Below are 16825 nucleotides of genomic sequence, written 5' to 3'. Positions count from 1 at the left end.
AAATAATTATGATAGTAAATTTATTGGCCAGGCACAGTGGCTCATGCCTGTAATCCAATACTTTGAGAGGCTGAGGTGGGTAGATCATGAGGTCAGCAGATCGAGACCATCCTGGCTAACACGGTGAAACCCCATCTCTACTAAAAATACAAAAAATTAGCCAAGTGTGGTGGTACGCGCCCGTAGTCCCAGCTACTCGGGAGGTGAGGCCAGAGAATCGCTTGAACCCAGGAGGTGAAGTTTTCAGTGAGGCGAGACTGCACCACTGTACTCCAACCTGGGCAACAGAGCGAGACTCCATCTAAAAAAAACAAAAAGATAGTAAATTTATTGCTGAAATTCTTACTTGGTAAAATGAAAAGAGCATAACTCTAGGTCAGTGCCCTTCCCTTATGGGTGTTGAAGAAAGAGATATTTTACTGTCTCAAGAAATTCAAAAGTTTACAAGTCAATGCTTTATAGAATAGAAGTCCTTTGTGTAAATGAAGATTGTTATGGGGATCTGTCTGTTAAAACCACAGACCTACTTCTGAAACAGGTGCCCATAAATGGAATGCCTGCAAATCCAGATCTATTTCTAGAGAGACGCGCTTCTTCAGAGGTGTTTTATCTTCATTTCTCATTCACCGTCAGTGGAAACTAATACCACAGCTTCAGGCTTTTCTGCTCTCCCCTTTCCTGGCCCACCACATTCATTATTAGGTAGGTTTTAACTTTTCAACCTAAAAACAGCCATGGGTTCCTATTTAAAGAAATGCCAGTGGATCCTTTCTTCACATGAAGAACCATTTTTTAAAATTGCTTCAATACCGTCCACTGTTTTATTGGTCTGAATGTTCGTATACTGAGTTTCTTGCAGCAGGGTTCACCTGTGTGCTCAGGATCGTTCTCTGTGGGCTCAACCTCCCAATCAGTAAAACAGAAGGAAGATGCATATCCCTGCAGCTACACAGGACATAATGTCTTTTTGGCTATCCATTACCATCAGGCGTCACACAAATATGTAGGGCAAAGAAAAATACAGATTATTAGCCACCCTCAGACTTATGCTCTCCTGTGGCTCTTCCCATCTGGCAAGGTGATCAGCTGCAGAGTCCAAGGGCAAGATGAGCAAAAACAGTGACAGCCTCTGTCTGTCTAGAACTCGGTTCCAAACACGTTCTTAAACAAGCATCCGCTTCACCTTTACAAGAGCCTCCAGGTGACAGCGACTACAGATCATGCACAGGCTGAGAAACTGAGGCCCAGGGAGATAAGCTAGCTTATGGAGGATGGCACTGCAAGTCAGCACCAGACTGGGACCAAGCAGAAAACGCAAAGGTGCGAGAGCTTTCCAATCATGATGTGCATTACAGATGCAAGGGAACAGTGTGGTAATTAGCATTATTATTCATCTAGACACAACCTCTGAGCGTTTAACATATGCCAGGTGCACATTCAGACTCAAAGAGGTAGAAGTGTGGGATGAATATGAAGATAAATGACACCTGGTCCCTGCCCTCCAAGGACAGGGAAGTGTGCTGGAGGAGTTGAATGTCTCTTAAACAAACGAGGACCACGCAATGGAACACTGGAGCCAAGCAGATGGAAGCCCAGAGGAGGGCAGCTAGACTCTGCCTGTAGGTACAGCGAGGAGCTGACATTTGAGCTGGATGGAGAAGAGGCAAAAGGCCCTTCCAGGCACAGGGAACAGCATGTCCAGGCCCCAGAGGTGTAATAGATCATAGAGGGAATGCAACTGTCAGTGGGACCAGCCAGGGCCAGTTGGCTCAGAGCGTCATGGGCCCTGCCAAGGAGGAGACATGTTCCTACAGGCCACCAACAGTGCAGGCCTGCCATCAGGGGCTTGAAGCAGGGGGAATGGCATGACCAGATCTGGGTGTCAAAAAGACAGGACAGGCCTGGCATGGTGGCTCATGCCTGTAATCCCAGCACTTTGGGAGGCCAGGGTGGGTGGATCACTTGAGGTCAGGAGTTCAAGACCAGCCTGGCCAACATGGTGAAACCTTGTCTCTACTTAAAAATACAAAAAATTAGCTGGGCATGGTGGCGGGCTTGTAATCCCAGATACTCGGGAGGATGAGGCAGGAGAATCACTTGAACCCGGGAGGTAGACGTTTCAGTGAGCCCAGATTGCACCACTGCACTCCAACCTAGGCAATAAGAACGAAACCCTGTCTCAAAAAAAAAAAAAAAAAAGACAAGACAGGCTGTAGAATGGCAAGAGGTCAACAGGAGCACGTGGGGGCACACAGACAGCGAGGAGAAGATGTAATTCTTCACCCAAGTGACAGCAGGGGCTAACCTGAGGATCTGCCCCATCACTTAACCTTTCATCTGCAGAGTGAAGTAACCAGTATTTGTCCTGCTTCCTTTATAGGATATAATATAAAATTATTATTAATAATAGAAACATAATGAAAGTAATAGCCAGCATGTCTTGAACACTTACATAGTTTATTTAACAAACACTGAATGTTTGCTAGGCACCAGGCATGCTAAGCATTTCACAAATGTAAATTCATTTAATCATTACAATGATCCTGTGAAATAAGGACGTTCATTTTCCCCATTTTACAGATGAGGCAATTGAGACGCAGAGACATTAAGTAACTTATACCAGGTCACCGAGGTTGTAAGTAGCAGAGCTGCGATTTGCAGCCAGGCCGTCTGGCCTGAGTCCTCGCTCTTGGTCACAATGCCCACGGTCTCCTGTTACATGCCCAGCACTGTAAAAAGCGCCTTGCAGCTACTGCCTATTACTTTGGTCCTCACAAAACTTCTGTGAGGTAGGCACTCTTTTTTCTCCCTTCCTTGTAGCTAAGGAAACTGAGGCATAACAGGGATAAGTAACTTGCCCATGGTTGCACACAGAGTAAGTGGTTGAGTTGCAAATTAATCTGTGGGACTGCAAAGTTCATGCTGTTAGCTGCACTCCCTTCAGTCTAAAAGCACAGAACCACAGGGAGGGGACAGGGGACGGGGAGGAAGCAGCAACCTGAACAAAGACTGAACAGTTAGAATAGTGGGAGCTCAGACGGAATATGTTTTTGCCTGGCTGTATTTTCCCACCCCATATTAAGCAAAAGAAGGCAAGGTCCCCCCTCTCTCCCACCACCCCAGTTGCAGCCTCCAGACAAGTCAGGGTGTGTCATCCGGCCTGCCAGGCAGTAAAATACCCGGATCCCTTGAGGGTGAGGGTCTGCAGTCCTCAGCCCCAGGAACAGCAGGGTGGCAAACAATGGTATCTCAGTCAGGCCTAGGCTTCTCTGACTGGTCCTGGCAAAAACAAGATGTCAGTTAGTAACAGCTATCAATCCCTGTGACAGCCAGTGCCCAGGCCCTGGGCACACTCTGGACCATGATGGAGCCACAATGTCTAGAGCCTTCTCCTGCCACTTCTTGGGACTGAGAGTCCTGGTGTGGGACCTGGCAATGGAATCATTAATCTATGGACAGATTTCACAAAGAGAAAAACATGCAGGAAAATTCACAGAAGGAAACAGAGCTAAAAACACAGGGTCAGGCTGAGACCAGACCATCTAGGACTGTGATTCGGAAGCAGGAGAGCAAAGCTCTCAGGAGGATGTGTTAGAGACTCTGGAAGATGTATGGACTTTCAAGGAGTGCTCACGAGAGGCTGTGTATCTCAGTGGGCAAGGGGATGGACTTTGAAGCCAGACTATTTGGGTTCAAATCCCACCTTGGCCTCTTACTGCTGAAAAACTAGGGGCATGCTCCTTAATCTCTCCAGGCCTTAGAGTTCTTATCCATCATATGAGAATAACAACAGCATCCACATCATCAGGTTGTTACAAGGATTAAGTGAGTTAACATATAGAAAACTCCAAGAACGGTGTCCAGGACCTAGCCAGTTCTATGGATGTGTCAATTAAATAAAATCAATGGGCCAGGCACAGTGGCTTATGTCTATAATCCCAACACTTTGGGAGGTGAAGGCAGGCAGATCACTTGAGATCAGGAGTTCAAGACCAGTCTAGCCAACATGGTGAAACTCCATCTCTACTAAATAATATAAAAATTAACCAGGCGTGTTGGCATGTGCCTGTAATCCCAGCTACTCAGGAGGCTGAGGCACGAGAATTGCTTGAACCCAGGAGGCGGAGGTTGCAGTAAGCCGAGATCGCGCCATTGCACTCCAGCCTGGGTGACAGAGTGAGACTCTGTCTCAAATAAATAAATAAATAAATAAATAAATAAATAAAATGGTTACAGGGGAAACATGAGACATCTCTCCCCAGTGGGGGATATCACAATATCCAGGTGAATAGAGATGAGGGCTGGGGATGAGATGCTTCCCATTTCATTCAAAAGAGTTTGAAAGAATTTAGATCTGGAAGTCCCTAACTTAGGGTGGCAGGGAAAGTCAAAGTGCTGTTTGATACCATGCCGCAGCAACCACACTAAGGCAGAACCACAGTCTTGGAATTCAGAATGGGGGTGGGGTGGCCCAGGAACTCTAGAAACTCCTAGGGTGTAGTCTGTCTGTACTAGTCTGTATGTACTAAAGCTTTCAAAATTCACATTCATAGACATCCAAGATCATCTAGTCCACACCCGGCTGCTGCAAAGGAAAGGAATCCTGCAGAGGGTCAGAGAAGGGCCTTGTCCAAGGTCACATAGCTGGCTGATGTGGGGCATGGAGCAAGAGCCAAGATCTGCTAGAACTGGGGCAGCTTCCATCACATCAGCCCTCTGGCATTGACCCAGGAAGGCTGAGAGCCCAGTGCATGAGTCTTGGCATGGTTGGAGCAGCTGCCACCCTGGCCTGGCTGGGTCTGCCCGGTATACTGGCCCCAGTCCAGGTTGCTCCTGACCAGCACCTGCCACCAAGCTCTGGCAGGCCCTACTAACCTCTTCCAGAAGGGAACTGGGGGGTCCTCAGTTCCTACTCTTTAAAACCCAGAGGCAGCTGCAAGCCAGGACATTATTCCAGTGGCAGCAGCCCCAGTAAGATCCACAAATCCCACTTGTCTTGTCCAGACTGAATCCATGTTCCTGACTTAAGCCATTGTCTCTATCCCTGAAACTGGTATATTAGAGGAACAGGTAAACCCCCAAATAGTGGCTCAATGCCATTCAGGTGAAACTATGTGCTACTATCCACACAGGAGTGGCTCTCTTCCAAGCAGGGATTTGGAGACCCAGGCTCCTTCCCTATTCTGACTCTGCCATCTTCAATACATGGCCCCCAAGACCACTATGACTGGCTGCTCCAAGCCAACAGAGGGGGAAGGCACCTGGGACACTGACCCAGGAGGTTTTTGCAGGCTGTCCCAGAAGAAGCACTTACTCCTTTCACCCACATTCCACTGGCCAGAATTGAGCCACATGACCACACCTGGGCATACCTCATCACACCTGGTGTATTAGTCCATTTTCATGCTGCTGATAAAGACATACCCAAGGCTGGGCAATTTAAAAAAGAAAGAGGTTTAATGGACTTACAGTTCCATGTGACTAGGGAGGCCTCACAATCATGGTGGAAGGCAAGGAGGAGCAAGTCATGTCTTACATGGATGGCAGCAGGCAAAGAGAAAGAGAGCTTGTGCAGGGAAACTCCCCCTTATAAAACCATCAGCTCTCATGAGACTTATTCACTATCATGAGAACAGCACGGGAAAGACCTGCCCCCATGATTCAATTACCTCCCACCAGGTTCTTCCCATAACACCTGAGAATTCAAGATGAGATTTGGGTGGGGACACAGAAAAACCATATCACCTGGTCATAAGGGAATGAGAGGTGTAGTCTAGCTGTTTACCCATGATGTAGGCTTTGGTGGACACATAAGCCATCTCTGTTACAACTGACCTTACAGCTTTGTTCTATGGCATTTGATGATCCTGGACTGAAGCCCCAGCTTAAACCTGCAACTTGCTCTGCCCAGGAAGACATTCAAGGAAATCTGCCAGTTCTCAAGTCCAAACTATGATGCTCAGGGAGGAGTGACAGAGACAGACTTTAGTAGCAGATCAGGAGCTCACCGAGTGCAAGAAATGTGTGCAGCGCCCTGCAGCATCCCGGCATTCTTCGTGGACTGCCTGCCACTGAGGAGGTCTGCAATTCTTGTTGCCTTATGAGAAGCAGCAGGCATGCAACCCGCAGAGGTACCAGACACAAGTCATGCTGCAGGAAGGCTATGGCCTGCCTAACTGGGGCTTCATGGCTGCACTCCCAGGTCTGCTTCCCGGCTTGGCAGTTGGGAACTAAGGAGAAGGGGACAGCCAGAGCCATCGTTCCTTCCATGCTGGCTCTCACATCAGAGGCAGACTCTCAGCTCGTCTGTGTGGGAGGATGCAGGAGCTGTTTCCATTTTATTTCACATTCGTCACGAACTATGTGTCCCACAGACATGAAAAGCCACAGAAGAAATGTTCTCCCTTCCCCAGTGCAGATCCTCAAAAGCAGGGGCTCAGGAAAAAATATTTGAAGGAAACATCCTTGACTTCATGAACGGATAAAGCTTCTCTGAAAAGGATCAGCCCAGGGGCAAGAGCAAGTCACAGGACTAGCTATGAGTTTGCTTTGTGACCTTGGGCAAGTGACAGATCCTCTGTGCCTCCATTTCTTCCCCAGCTGTCAAATAATAAAGGCTGTTCTGAAGTTAGAATGAGATAATCAATGTTCAAATGGCTCTGGGAAGTATAAAGCTTTCTATGGGAATATAAGGTGTTATTACTCACTCACCCTTCCTGCCTCTCCAGTGAATTCACATGTTTGGTAACAATTACAATCTCGGCTAGGACTCACTCTTGACAAGCAGAAGAAATACAGCAGCCACTACATTTAAGAGATGGGGACTGATGCACAGGTCTGGGCTGCAAGCAGACCTGGTAAGTTCTGGGATACATGCTCCAACTGAAGAATATCTGCCTGTGAAGTAATGAACTGCGATCCATGAGGGACTTCCACTGCACTCATCAAACACCAGCTCTGGCAGACTCAGATGTGGTATTTGTTAGACTGAGCAATATAACAGTCATAAAATCACAGAATTCCAGTTAGCCAAGACCCCCATCCTTGGGGAGAGAGCTAGTTCCCCAGTGAAAGTGAAAAATCGACTCAATTTCCACCGACCTGTGAAAAGCAGAACTGGTTCATGTCTATCGTCACTTATTCAGTTTGGGATCTTGAGCAAATCACTTAACCACCCTCTGCCCCAATTTCCTCTTTACAGGAATAAGGAGTGAGAAAGGACTCTGGTAACTGAAAGACACAGTTCAAACGAAAGGTATTTCTTGTTATTGATGATCAAAACTCTTACCATGAGTCACCTGCAGAATTCTCAGATTCTCTTACACACAGAAGACAGGGGTTCCCATTTTCCTTCTCCTCGAATTTAATTCATTGTGGTGGGCCAAACTGTCATGCAGCCAATACAAAATCCTGCCTCAGGATGAACAGGAGACAAGATACTGCTGGGATGTGATGCCAGAGATTGTGACATGTGCAAACTATTCATTAATTCAAAGCAGAAACGAGAGCAAAGGTCATTCTGGAATCCAGTCTGACTCCTGCAAGGGTGGAGCCCAGTCTTCTCAGACACCGCTCAGTCAAGACCGGTTGACAGACACTATTTCAAGTTCCCCTGACCTAGCAGAACCAGGAATGAAGCTGGAGCCAAGGACAGGGAGGATTCAGAGAAAAGAAGGGAAAGATGAGAATGAAGGAAAACAGGGCATTTTCGGAGCCTCATTTTCTCATTACCGTCAGCATGCACTCATTTCCTCTGTTGGAAGGAGGGAAAAACGTTTTCTGTTGAGTGTCTAGGGCAATCTTGTGTAATATTTCACTTCATAGCCTCTTTCTCTTGCTAACTACGACAGCAGCTGTGAGGCTATTCTCCTGCCAGTCCTGCAGCATTTCTACCCCAGCATCAACTCGAACCCTTTTCCCTCAGGGCTTCTACTGCTTCTCATCCTACCCTACCCTCAAGCACTCACCTGGATGTATCCCTGCTCAGGTGAAATCTCTGGCAGAAATAGTTTCTAGTTCTCAAACAATAGAAAAAATTCAAGGATCAACTGCAGGGGACCAGGTCCTTTATTGGCTACTATGACCTGTGGAACAGAGTCAGACACAGAGCTCCCAAGCAGATCTCTTAAAGCAACTTAAAGATAACTTAAAGCAACTGACAAAAAGCCCCACTCAACATGTAGACTAGAGTCATCTTCAAAAAGTCCCCAAGTCCCACCAGCCACTGCACTGGACAAACTCAATATCTTCAGTTCCAAAGCCAGGCAGAAGGCTTAATCAGGTCAGCAGCATTTGATAGGAAAATAAGTACCTTTTTGACACTCTATGGATTATAGGAATTACACCTGGTAAAGCTACATATACCACCATCATGTCAAAGGATACTCAGGGATATTCAGCTGAGAAGAATAATTATATAGTCAAATGCCATCAAACCCACAAAATGAAAGCAAGCTCACCCATCACCCTAGAAGCCAAAGCCTGGAGGTTTATCTGACAGTGGAAAAAAACAGACAATCCTAAGATTTGTCATGCCTCCCTCCTTCCACTAAGCCTGTAACCTCTACTCAGGGAGGGCTGGGTTGGTCTGGCTGGAGCATGCCGTGTAGGGAATGGTACGGTTGGGTTTATTTATACCCAGCCTCCTCTGGAGTACATATACCCTCAGTGTGCGTTCATTCCTATGTTTTCCGACAAGCCATCATTTTCAGCTAAAATTTTCCAGTCCTGGATTCAGCCCAAAGGTGAGTTTATTCTGGAAAGTCTGAGCCAAATTTCTCTGCAACTAAAGTTTTAAGCAGGTGAAATAAAGCCTGCTGCTTCTCCCCACATCAAATTGTGTCCTAAGAGGGCAACAACAGTTGAGACCCCTAGTGCTCCACGGAGCCAAGCTCCACAGATCCCGGGACAAGTATGCATGAAATATGGTGGTAAAAGACATGCCTACAAAAGTAATACCGAATAAGGAATTGAAACTCAATTATTCCATGTGCAAACAGTGATGATGGTTAAGTCTCTGTCATTTGTAAGTTTTAAACTTCTTGAAGTACTCCACCCCCTTTATCTCATCTGTGCCTCACAGCTTCCCTGCAAGGAAGAAGGGACCATCCAGGCTTCCACCTGACAGATGGTAAAATGGGAGGGGCAAAGGGGCTGAGAATACTTAAGGTCACACTATACAGTAGTTGGCAAGGTCAAGACTATTCTCATTACCCCTGGTCTTCCTGAACCACATTTGATAGCCCTTTCATAAGTACAGGGGTTAAACTGAATCTTAATATATGGCAGTTTACTGTGTTGTTATCATTTCTTAGGCATAACATTTAGGTGAAAACTGTCACCTTGAAATACTAGAGGGGGAAGGAAGAGATGGACATTTGCTGGGCACCCACACGTGCCAGCACCATATATGCATTTCATCTTCACAATACTTCCAAAAGATGGGCCTGGTCATGCTCACTCTTCAGATGAGGTAGAGGAGGGACCCAGAGAGTACCTGGCAGAATTAATATTAGGAATCCAGTGAATCTGCTAACAAAGGCCAAGTCACGACACTGTAACGCTGAGCTAAGGAAACCCCCAACACTCACATGTCACATTTCGTACAGGAAAGTCGCTTTAGGATTTGAGTTCTGAACTGGTCTTTACCTGGAGTAGCTAAAAAAAGCAAAACTACGAGCTCACCACTCTTTTTCTTTCCTGCTCCAACTGCCCAGTCCCTGGACAGGGACATAGAGGGAGGGACATAGAAGGTACAGAATATTCAGGGGATGTCCAAACAGTGATGATGGTTAAGTCTCTGGCATTTGTAAGTTTTAAACTTACAAATGTTTAAAAGAGAAGGAATGAAAAATGAACAATCTACAAACCAGAAAAACCAACTCCTACTTATTAAGCCAATAGTTTCCTTGAGATACACTACCTTGAAGAGGCACGTATAGATTTTTTTTCCCTATGTGTAATCCTAAAAACAATGAAAAGAGTAAATGGAGATAAAATGCTAATGATTCCACTATCTGATGCTCCCTGCCATGCCTTCCTTGACCCTTTTCTATTCAGCCATGCATCATCCATGTCTCTGGGCCTGGCACTAAGTAAATGTTCAATGAATGTTTGGCTAATGGATAGATGAATGGATGGAATAACAGTGTTGTCAGAAATAATGCCTCCTAACCCAGGTGAAATTTAAATCTGCATTACTTTAAATTTGCTATTTGGAGACATATTTGTCATTTTAATACCAGTAATATAAAACAAGCTATTTTAGCTCTATCTTCTGCGAGCATATGGATGAGAGAATAGGAATGTTTTGTTATGAGTGAACAGGCTGCATAAAGATAGTTTTCCAAAGAATGTGACAGAAGCCCAATTATTGTCTTTCAAAAACCAAAACAAAATAAATGTTCTAGGAAAGAACCTTCACAAGAACACATGATGATTTCTCTTCAGGACAATAAAGGAAAATCCACGGAAGAATCAGTTCCATGCACAGAGAGCCCATGTTTGTCCTTCAAGTGGAAGGTTCTCTGGAGACTCCAAAAAAGGGGCCTCTACCTTCAATGAACTTCTTTTTTTTTCTTTTCTTTATTCTTTCTTTTAGAGACATGGTCTCACTCTTTTCACCCAGACGAAAGTGCAGGGGCATGATCACAGCTCACTGCAGCCTCGAACTTGGGTGTTGAAACATGCTTCTCGCTTCGGCCTCCCAAGTAGCTGGGACTACAAATGCACGCCACCATGTCCGGCTAAATTTTTCGAATTATTTCTGGAGATGGGCGTCTTACTATATTGCCCAGGCTGGTCTCAAGCTCCTGGCCACAAGTGATCCTCCTGCCTCAGCCTCCCAAAGGGCTAAGATTACATATGTGGGTCACCACACCCAGCCCAAGGAGTTCTAATTGAGTTATTTCTTTAAGGACTAGAGAACAAAATATAGGAGGAAAGCAAACAGCACTGTGGCCTCTAACTCAGGTAGGGGTAACATAACATCGTCATCAGAAATATAAAAAAATAGAAATATAAAAAATATATAAGAAATATATAAAAATATAAAAATATAAAATACATATTTATATATATAAATATATAAATATATAAAAATATAGATATATAAAATATATATTTATATATAAATATATAAATATATAGATATATAAAAATATATTTATATATAAATATATAAAAATAATTTATATATAAATATATAAATATAAAAAATATATAAGAAATATATAAAAATATAAATATATAAAATATATATTATATATATATAAATATATAAGAAATATTAAAATATATAAAAAAATGAAACAGAAGCTGAGGCCCAACATGTTCTCCTTTTACTAAGGACAGCTAAATTCTACAACTTTTAGGAATAAAGACTGATTTCCTGGGGAAAAAAAATGCTTTCTCAAGAAAACTTGATTATAGGAGAGGCTCTTATCTGCCAAGGCTGTTAGCTATGGCCTTACCAGCTGTTCTCAGGAACACTAAGCCCAGAAGTCTTTCCGTGGAATGATTCATTTCAAACTTCAGTTCTAGTAGAGCTTTTAGCCCTTCTACTCCCAGCACAAGGTGTTCAAATGGCTCCTTGTAGGGTATGTCTGATGGACAGTGAAGGAAAGAAATGGAAAAGAGAGGTGGATCGTGCCCTGCTTGCAAAAACAGAAGCTCTTCTTAGAGTCACTTCATATGCTGGGGTACCCCTAGAGTTTTATTTTGAAAAAAAAAAAAAAAGAATGGTTCTACTACTGAAGAAAGAACAGTGATTTAGATACCACTGCTGTAAAGCAGTGACTAAGTCTTAATCAAAAGTTATTCAACAAATTTTTATGGAACCAGGTACAGAACTAGATGCTCAAAGTAATCCCAACAATCAGCCTTCAAGGGGCACAAAGTCCACAGCTCAGGATAAACACATGTAACTAAAAGTGCCCACATTGACTGAGTTCCTTCTATAACACACACAGCAGACTAGACAGTTTACAGACGCTATCTCAGCAGATCATCACTACGGAAACTGCTTGTAGTGGGTAGACATTATCATCCCCATTTTACAGGTGCAGAAAGACAAATAACTTGCCCAAGAGCTGGTACTAGTATCCCAGGATGCCCAACACCAAAGCCTCCTTACCTGCCACTAAAACCAGGTCGATCTCCACATCTGTACCTGAGCGGAGGACTCCCGGATTCAAGTGCATATGTCATCTTTGTATTTGGTTTTTTGCTTGTTTGGCTGGAGTGCAGTGGTGTGATCTCAGCTCACTGCAACCTCTGCCTCCCAGGTTCAAGAGATTCTCCTGCTTCAGCCTCCTGAGTAGCTGGGATTACAGATGTGTGCCACCAAGTCTGGCTAATTTTTGTATTTTGAGTAGAAATGAGGCTTCATCATGTTGGCCAGGCTGGTCTCAAACTCCTGATCTCAGGTGATCCATCTGCCTCAGCCTCCCAAAATGCTGAGATTACAGGTGTGAGCCACCGCACCTGGCCCATCTTTGTATTTGTGTTGTGACAGTGAGTCCTAAACTAAAAGAAGGAAGAAAATAATCTAGACTCATTAATGTCTCTCAGAATCCAGATATTTTCTAAAACACTGTGTAAAAGGTGAGGCTTTATCAGCCTAGAATTTACATGGGAATGGGAAGCAGCCTGGAACACTAGGAAAAATTCCGTCTTCATCTGGGGCTGTGCCTGGGTGAGCCTAGGAGGTGGACAAAACAAGCTTTCTTCACTGCATTATCCTATCTGGGGTGCCCTTCTCTGTACTTCAGGCCTTTATTGCCCTGGTAAGCTCTCTGCTCTCCCATCTTGGTATCAAAATCAAAACAGCCCCCAAAGAAGAATCTGGAGATCCATCATTTACTTGTTAGTATGGCTTCAGGTCACTGTTGCCCAACTGCATTTTAAAGCTCTGTCTTCTGATGAAAGGGCCGGAGACCTTAGCACAGGGTAACTGATGGGGGAATTTTTTTGAGCATAGGTGAGGAAAGGGTTCTCTATGGCGACCACAAATTTGATATAGATAGATAAATCAATTGATAGATAGGTAGCAGCCCAATTTAACCTTGAGTACTTCCACTTTTTCCAAAAACAAATGAAAAACAAACCCCTCCCCATCACACACACACACAAAAATAAAATGTGCCCGTTTTCTACCCAATGAGACAAGAGTAGCTGCTGTTCATTGAGCACTTATTACGTTCCTGGCCTTGTTCTAGGTATAAATATATTCTACTGAATCTTCAACCCAATCCTTCTTTGTCCTTCCTTTACTGCCTTAGTTTTCTAGCGCTGCCATAAAAAGAAACCACTAACCAGATGGCTTAAAACAATAGAAATGCATTCTTTTCAAGTTGTTAAGGCCAGAAGCTCAAAATCTAGGTGTTAGCAAGCCACACTCCTCCAAGGTGTCTAAAGGAGGATCCTTCCTTGCCTCCCCCAGCTTCTGGGAGCCCCAGGTGATCCTTGGCTTATGGCAGCACAGCTCCAATCTCTGTGTCTGTCCTCATGGGGCTGCCCTCTCCCTGCATCTGCCTCTGCATCTGAATTTCCCCTTCTTATAAGGACACCAGTACTATCGGATTAGAGCCTACCCTAGTGACCTCATCTTAACTTGATTACATCTGCAAAGACCCTACCTCCAAAAAAGGTCACATTTGAAGTGGGTGGGGGGGTGGGGAGCGGGGTGTTAGGACTTCAATATGTCTTTCCTGCTGGGACACACTTCAACTCATTGCACCCACCTGTGAGAGGATGATGACCTCAAGGTCACACAAAGTCTAGGTCAAAGCAAAGTTCACGCATCATTTCCTAGATTATCCTCAGTCAGGCAGAAGCACAGACTTGAATATCTGGAGGAAATTCTTTACATCCAAGAGTGACAGAGCTGTGCTGCTTCTGCTGTTCCCTCTCCTTCAGACCTCTCTCCCTTCTTCACCAAACCAATCCTGTCCTTCTTGGCCTCTCAGCTCATGCTAACTGACCAACGAGCCTTTTCTGACCTCCCAGACCAGCTCAAAAACCCCTACCCAGGACCTCTGCTCACCGTCGATCTCCCCCTCATTGCCCGCCTCACCACCCTTGTAATTTTCCATTTCTTTGGGGATTACTTCATAGAGGTCTCTCTTTGCCATCAGACTTCAAGCGCTGCAAAGAAAGAGACCTCTCTATTTTGCTCCCAGGTGTGTTCTCACCTCTCAGCAGAAACCCTGGCTCTCAGCAGAGTCTCAGATGTTAGTCCTCTGCTACTTAAAAGGAAAACTCTTTATAGTAGAATGATTTATAATTTGGGGGGTATATACTTAGTAATGGGATTGCTGGGTCAAATGGTATTTTTAGTTCTAGATTCTTAGGATTATAAATCATTCTACTATAAAGACACATGCACATGTATGTTTATTGCGGCACTATTCACAATAGCAAAGACTTGGAAACAACCCAAATGCCCATCAATGATAGACTGGATAAAGAAAATGTGGCACATATACGCCATGGAATACTATGCAGCCATAAAAAAGGATGAATGAGTTCACGTCCTTTGCAGGGACATGGATGAAGCTGGAAACCATCATTCTCAGCAAACTGACACAAAAGAAAACCAAACACTGCATGTTCTCACTCATAAGTGAGTGTTGAACAATGAGAACACATGGACACAGGGAGGAAACATCACACACCAGGGTTTGTCGGGGGGTGTGGGGCTGGGGGAGAGATAGCATTAGGAGAAATTCCTAATGTAGATGATGGGATGATGGATGCAGCAAACCACCATGGCACATGTATACCTATGTAACAAACCTGCACATTCTGAACATATACCCTAGAACTTAAAGTATAATAATAAAAATAAAATACAATAAAAAAGGAAAACTCGGGTACCCATTTCATCCTCAGCCCTACGCGACCTGGTTAGTTAACTGCCCCCATTCATCCTGTGGCTCGTGCCTTTCGCATTCCACAGGTGGGCTGGACCTGGCCACTGTCTCCCCTCAATGGACCAATTTATGCCTAGAAATCACAGGAAAACCAGAGAACTGTCACCCCAGCTGCTACCCCCGTACCCTCAGCTCCCCACACTGCCTCTGTCTCATCAGTGTGCAAAACGAGCGTCTGTGTCTTCACTCTCATCAGACACAAAGTGCCTGTAGGGATCCCAAGAGGATCACACCTTCCACATCAGCCCTCAGCAACAGCACAGTCTCCTCTAAGCCACTGCTCTCTGTGGACCCAATTGTATACCTTTACCACCCTACCCCGTACACACACACACCCAAATCTGCTTCCGAAATCCTCCAGAACCATAAAAAAACAAGACTGGATTCCTTGGGGTCAGTTTTAAGCAGTTACTGGGGCTAAACAAGTTTGGCCTGTGTACAGATGACAGCAGAGCCATGTCTACAGTGGCCCACCCAGCATGGGGCTGGTGCCCCCTATCCCTCACCAGCAGCCCCTCAACCACACAGTGGAGCTCAGGAAGCAATCTGGCTCTTCCTTCACTTTGTAAGTCATGGTTAACTCATTCACTCCGACTCAGCCAACCTTTACTGAGCTCCGATCAGATCAGCGGAACAATTTGAGTCACTTGATAGAGAAAGAAAAAGGACGATTTCATTTCACTGCTATATTCCAGCATCTTCACTCTGAGAAGCTACAGACAAGGAAGCACGTAACAAGAAGGCAGTGGGGTCAATGTCCCAGTAGAGGTCAGTGCAAAAGACTGCTGGGCCCTGCAGTGGGTGACACCTCTGGGGATTAGGGGAAGACCCTTCTTTGCCTGCCAAGGACGGACAGTAGACAGGGAGGAGGACAGGAGGGAGTTGGGGGCATGAGGCACAGCTTCCCAGAAAAAGGAAAAAAAATACATATTATGGGAACAGCAAACCGTTCCACCTGCCTGAGGTATAAGGTGTCTATTAAAAATAGAAAGAGGCTGGGTGTGGTGGCTCACTCCTGTAATCCCAGCACTTTGGGAGGCTGAGGTAGGCCGATCACAGGTCAGTAGTTAGAGACCAGCCTGACCAACATGGTGAAACCCTGTCTCTACTAAAAATACAAAAATTAGCTGGGTGTGGTGGTACATGTCTGTAAGCCCAGCTACTCAGGAGGATGAGGCAGGAGAATCACTTGAACCCAGGAAGTGGAGATTGCAGTGAGCCGAGATCACACCACTACACTCCAGCCTGGGTGACAGAGTAAGATTCCATCTCAAAAAAAAAAAAAATAGAAATAGATGAAGCTAGAAAAGATAAAAAACGGGGGGCTAGTTTATAAAGAGTCTTAAAACAAGATGACAAGATGTAATCTCTTACCACTCCTTGGCAATACATAAATTTTAACCTACTACTGATGGTGAATTTCTAAGTCCACGGATGTTAATTCTCTCAAAAGGGAGGGTAACCACATATATTTTTTATATCAAATGCCTGTTCTGCTCATGTCTACAGACATATCAGGTCTGGAAACCAAGACAACTCCCTCCACAAGGCTGTCCTTGGCCACCCTCAGGGCATTCTCAGGTTGGCTGTTTTTCCAGATGGCTTCCTAGGATACATGGCATTTGCAATCAGGCCCAGATACAGGAATCTGGATTTTAAAAACTGGGTCTCATCCTGTTGTTTCCTACTTCCACTGCTGACCTCCCTCCCCCTCTCTTCCTCTTTTTCCTCTTCCTTTCTCTCTTCCTTTATATTTTTTTCCTGTGCTCATTAGTGTTTGCAACAGCTGCTGAAATTCACATATCTGGGAAGTCCATTAACTTGCTGTTTACTGGAGCTCAAGATCATTAGCAGAGATTGGCAAAATCAAGCCTCTCACCCCCACCACCAAC

The 16825-nt window shown here is 44.9% G+C and overlaps 1 protein-coding gene across 2 annotated transcripts in view; it reads right to left on the bottom strand.

Annotated features, from left to right (window-relative positions):
• Nucleotides 1-16825, bottom strand: part of PRKCE (protein kinase C epsilon) — a 535976-nt gene that overhangs the window by 472963 nt on the left and 46188 nt on the right. The gene's annotated exons all lie outside the window — the stretch shown is intronic.

Source organism: Aotus nancymaae, unplaced genomic scaffold, assembly GCF_030222135.1.
Source record: "Aotus nancymaae isolate 86718 unplaced genomic scaffold, 86718_ANA_hifiasm-v0.15.2.pri h1tg000057l, whole genome shotgun sequence".
NCBI classification, from domain to species: Eukaryota; Metazoa; Chordata; class Mammalia; order Primates; family Aotidae; genus Aotus; species Aotus nancymaae.
The sequence above is the reverse complement of the archived record's forward strand: the minus strand, read 5'-3'. Positions and strand labels throughout refer to the sequence as shown.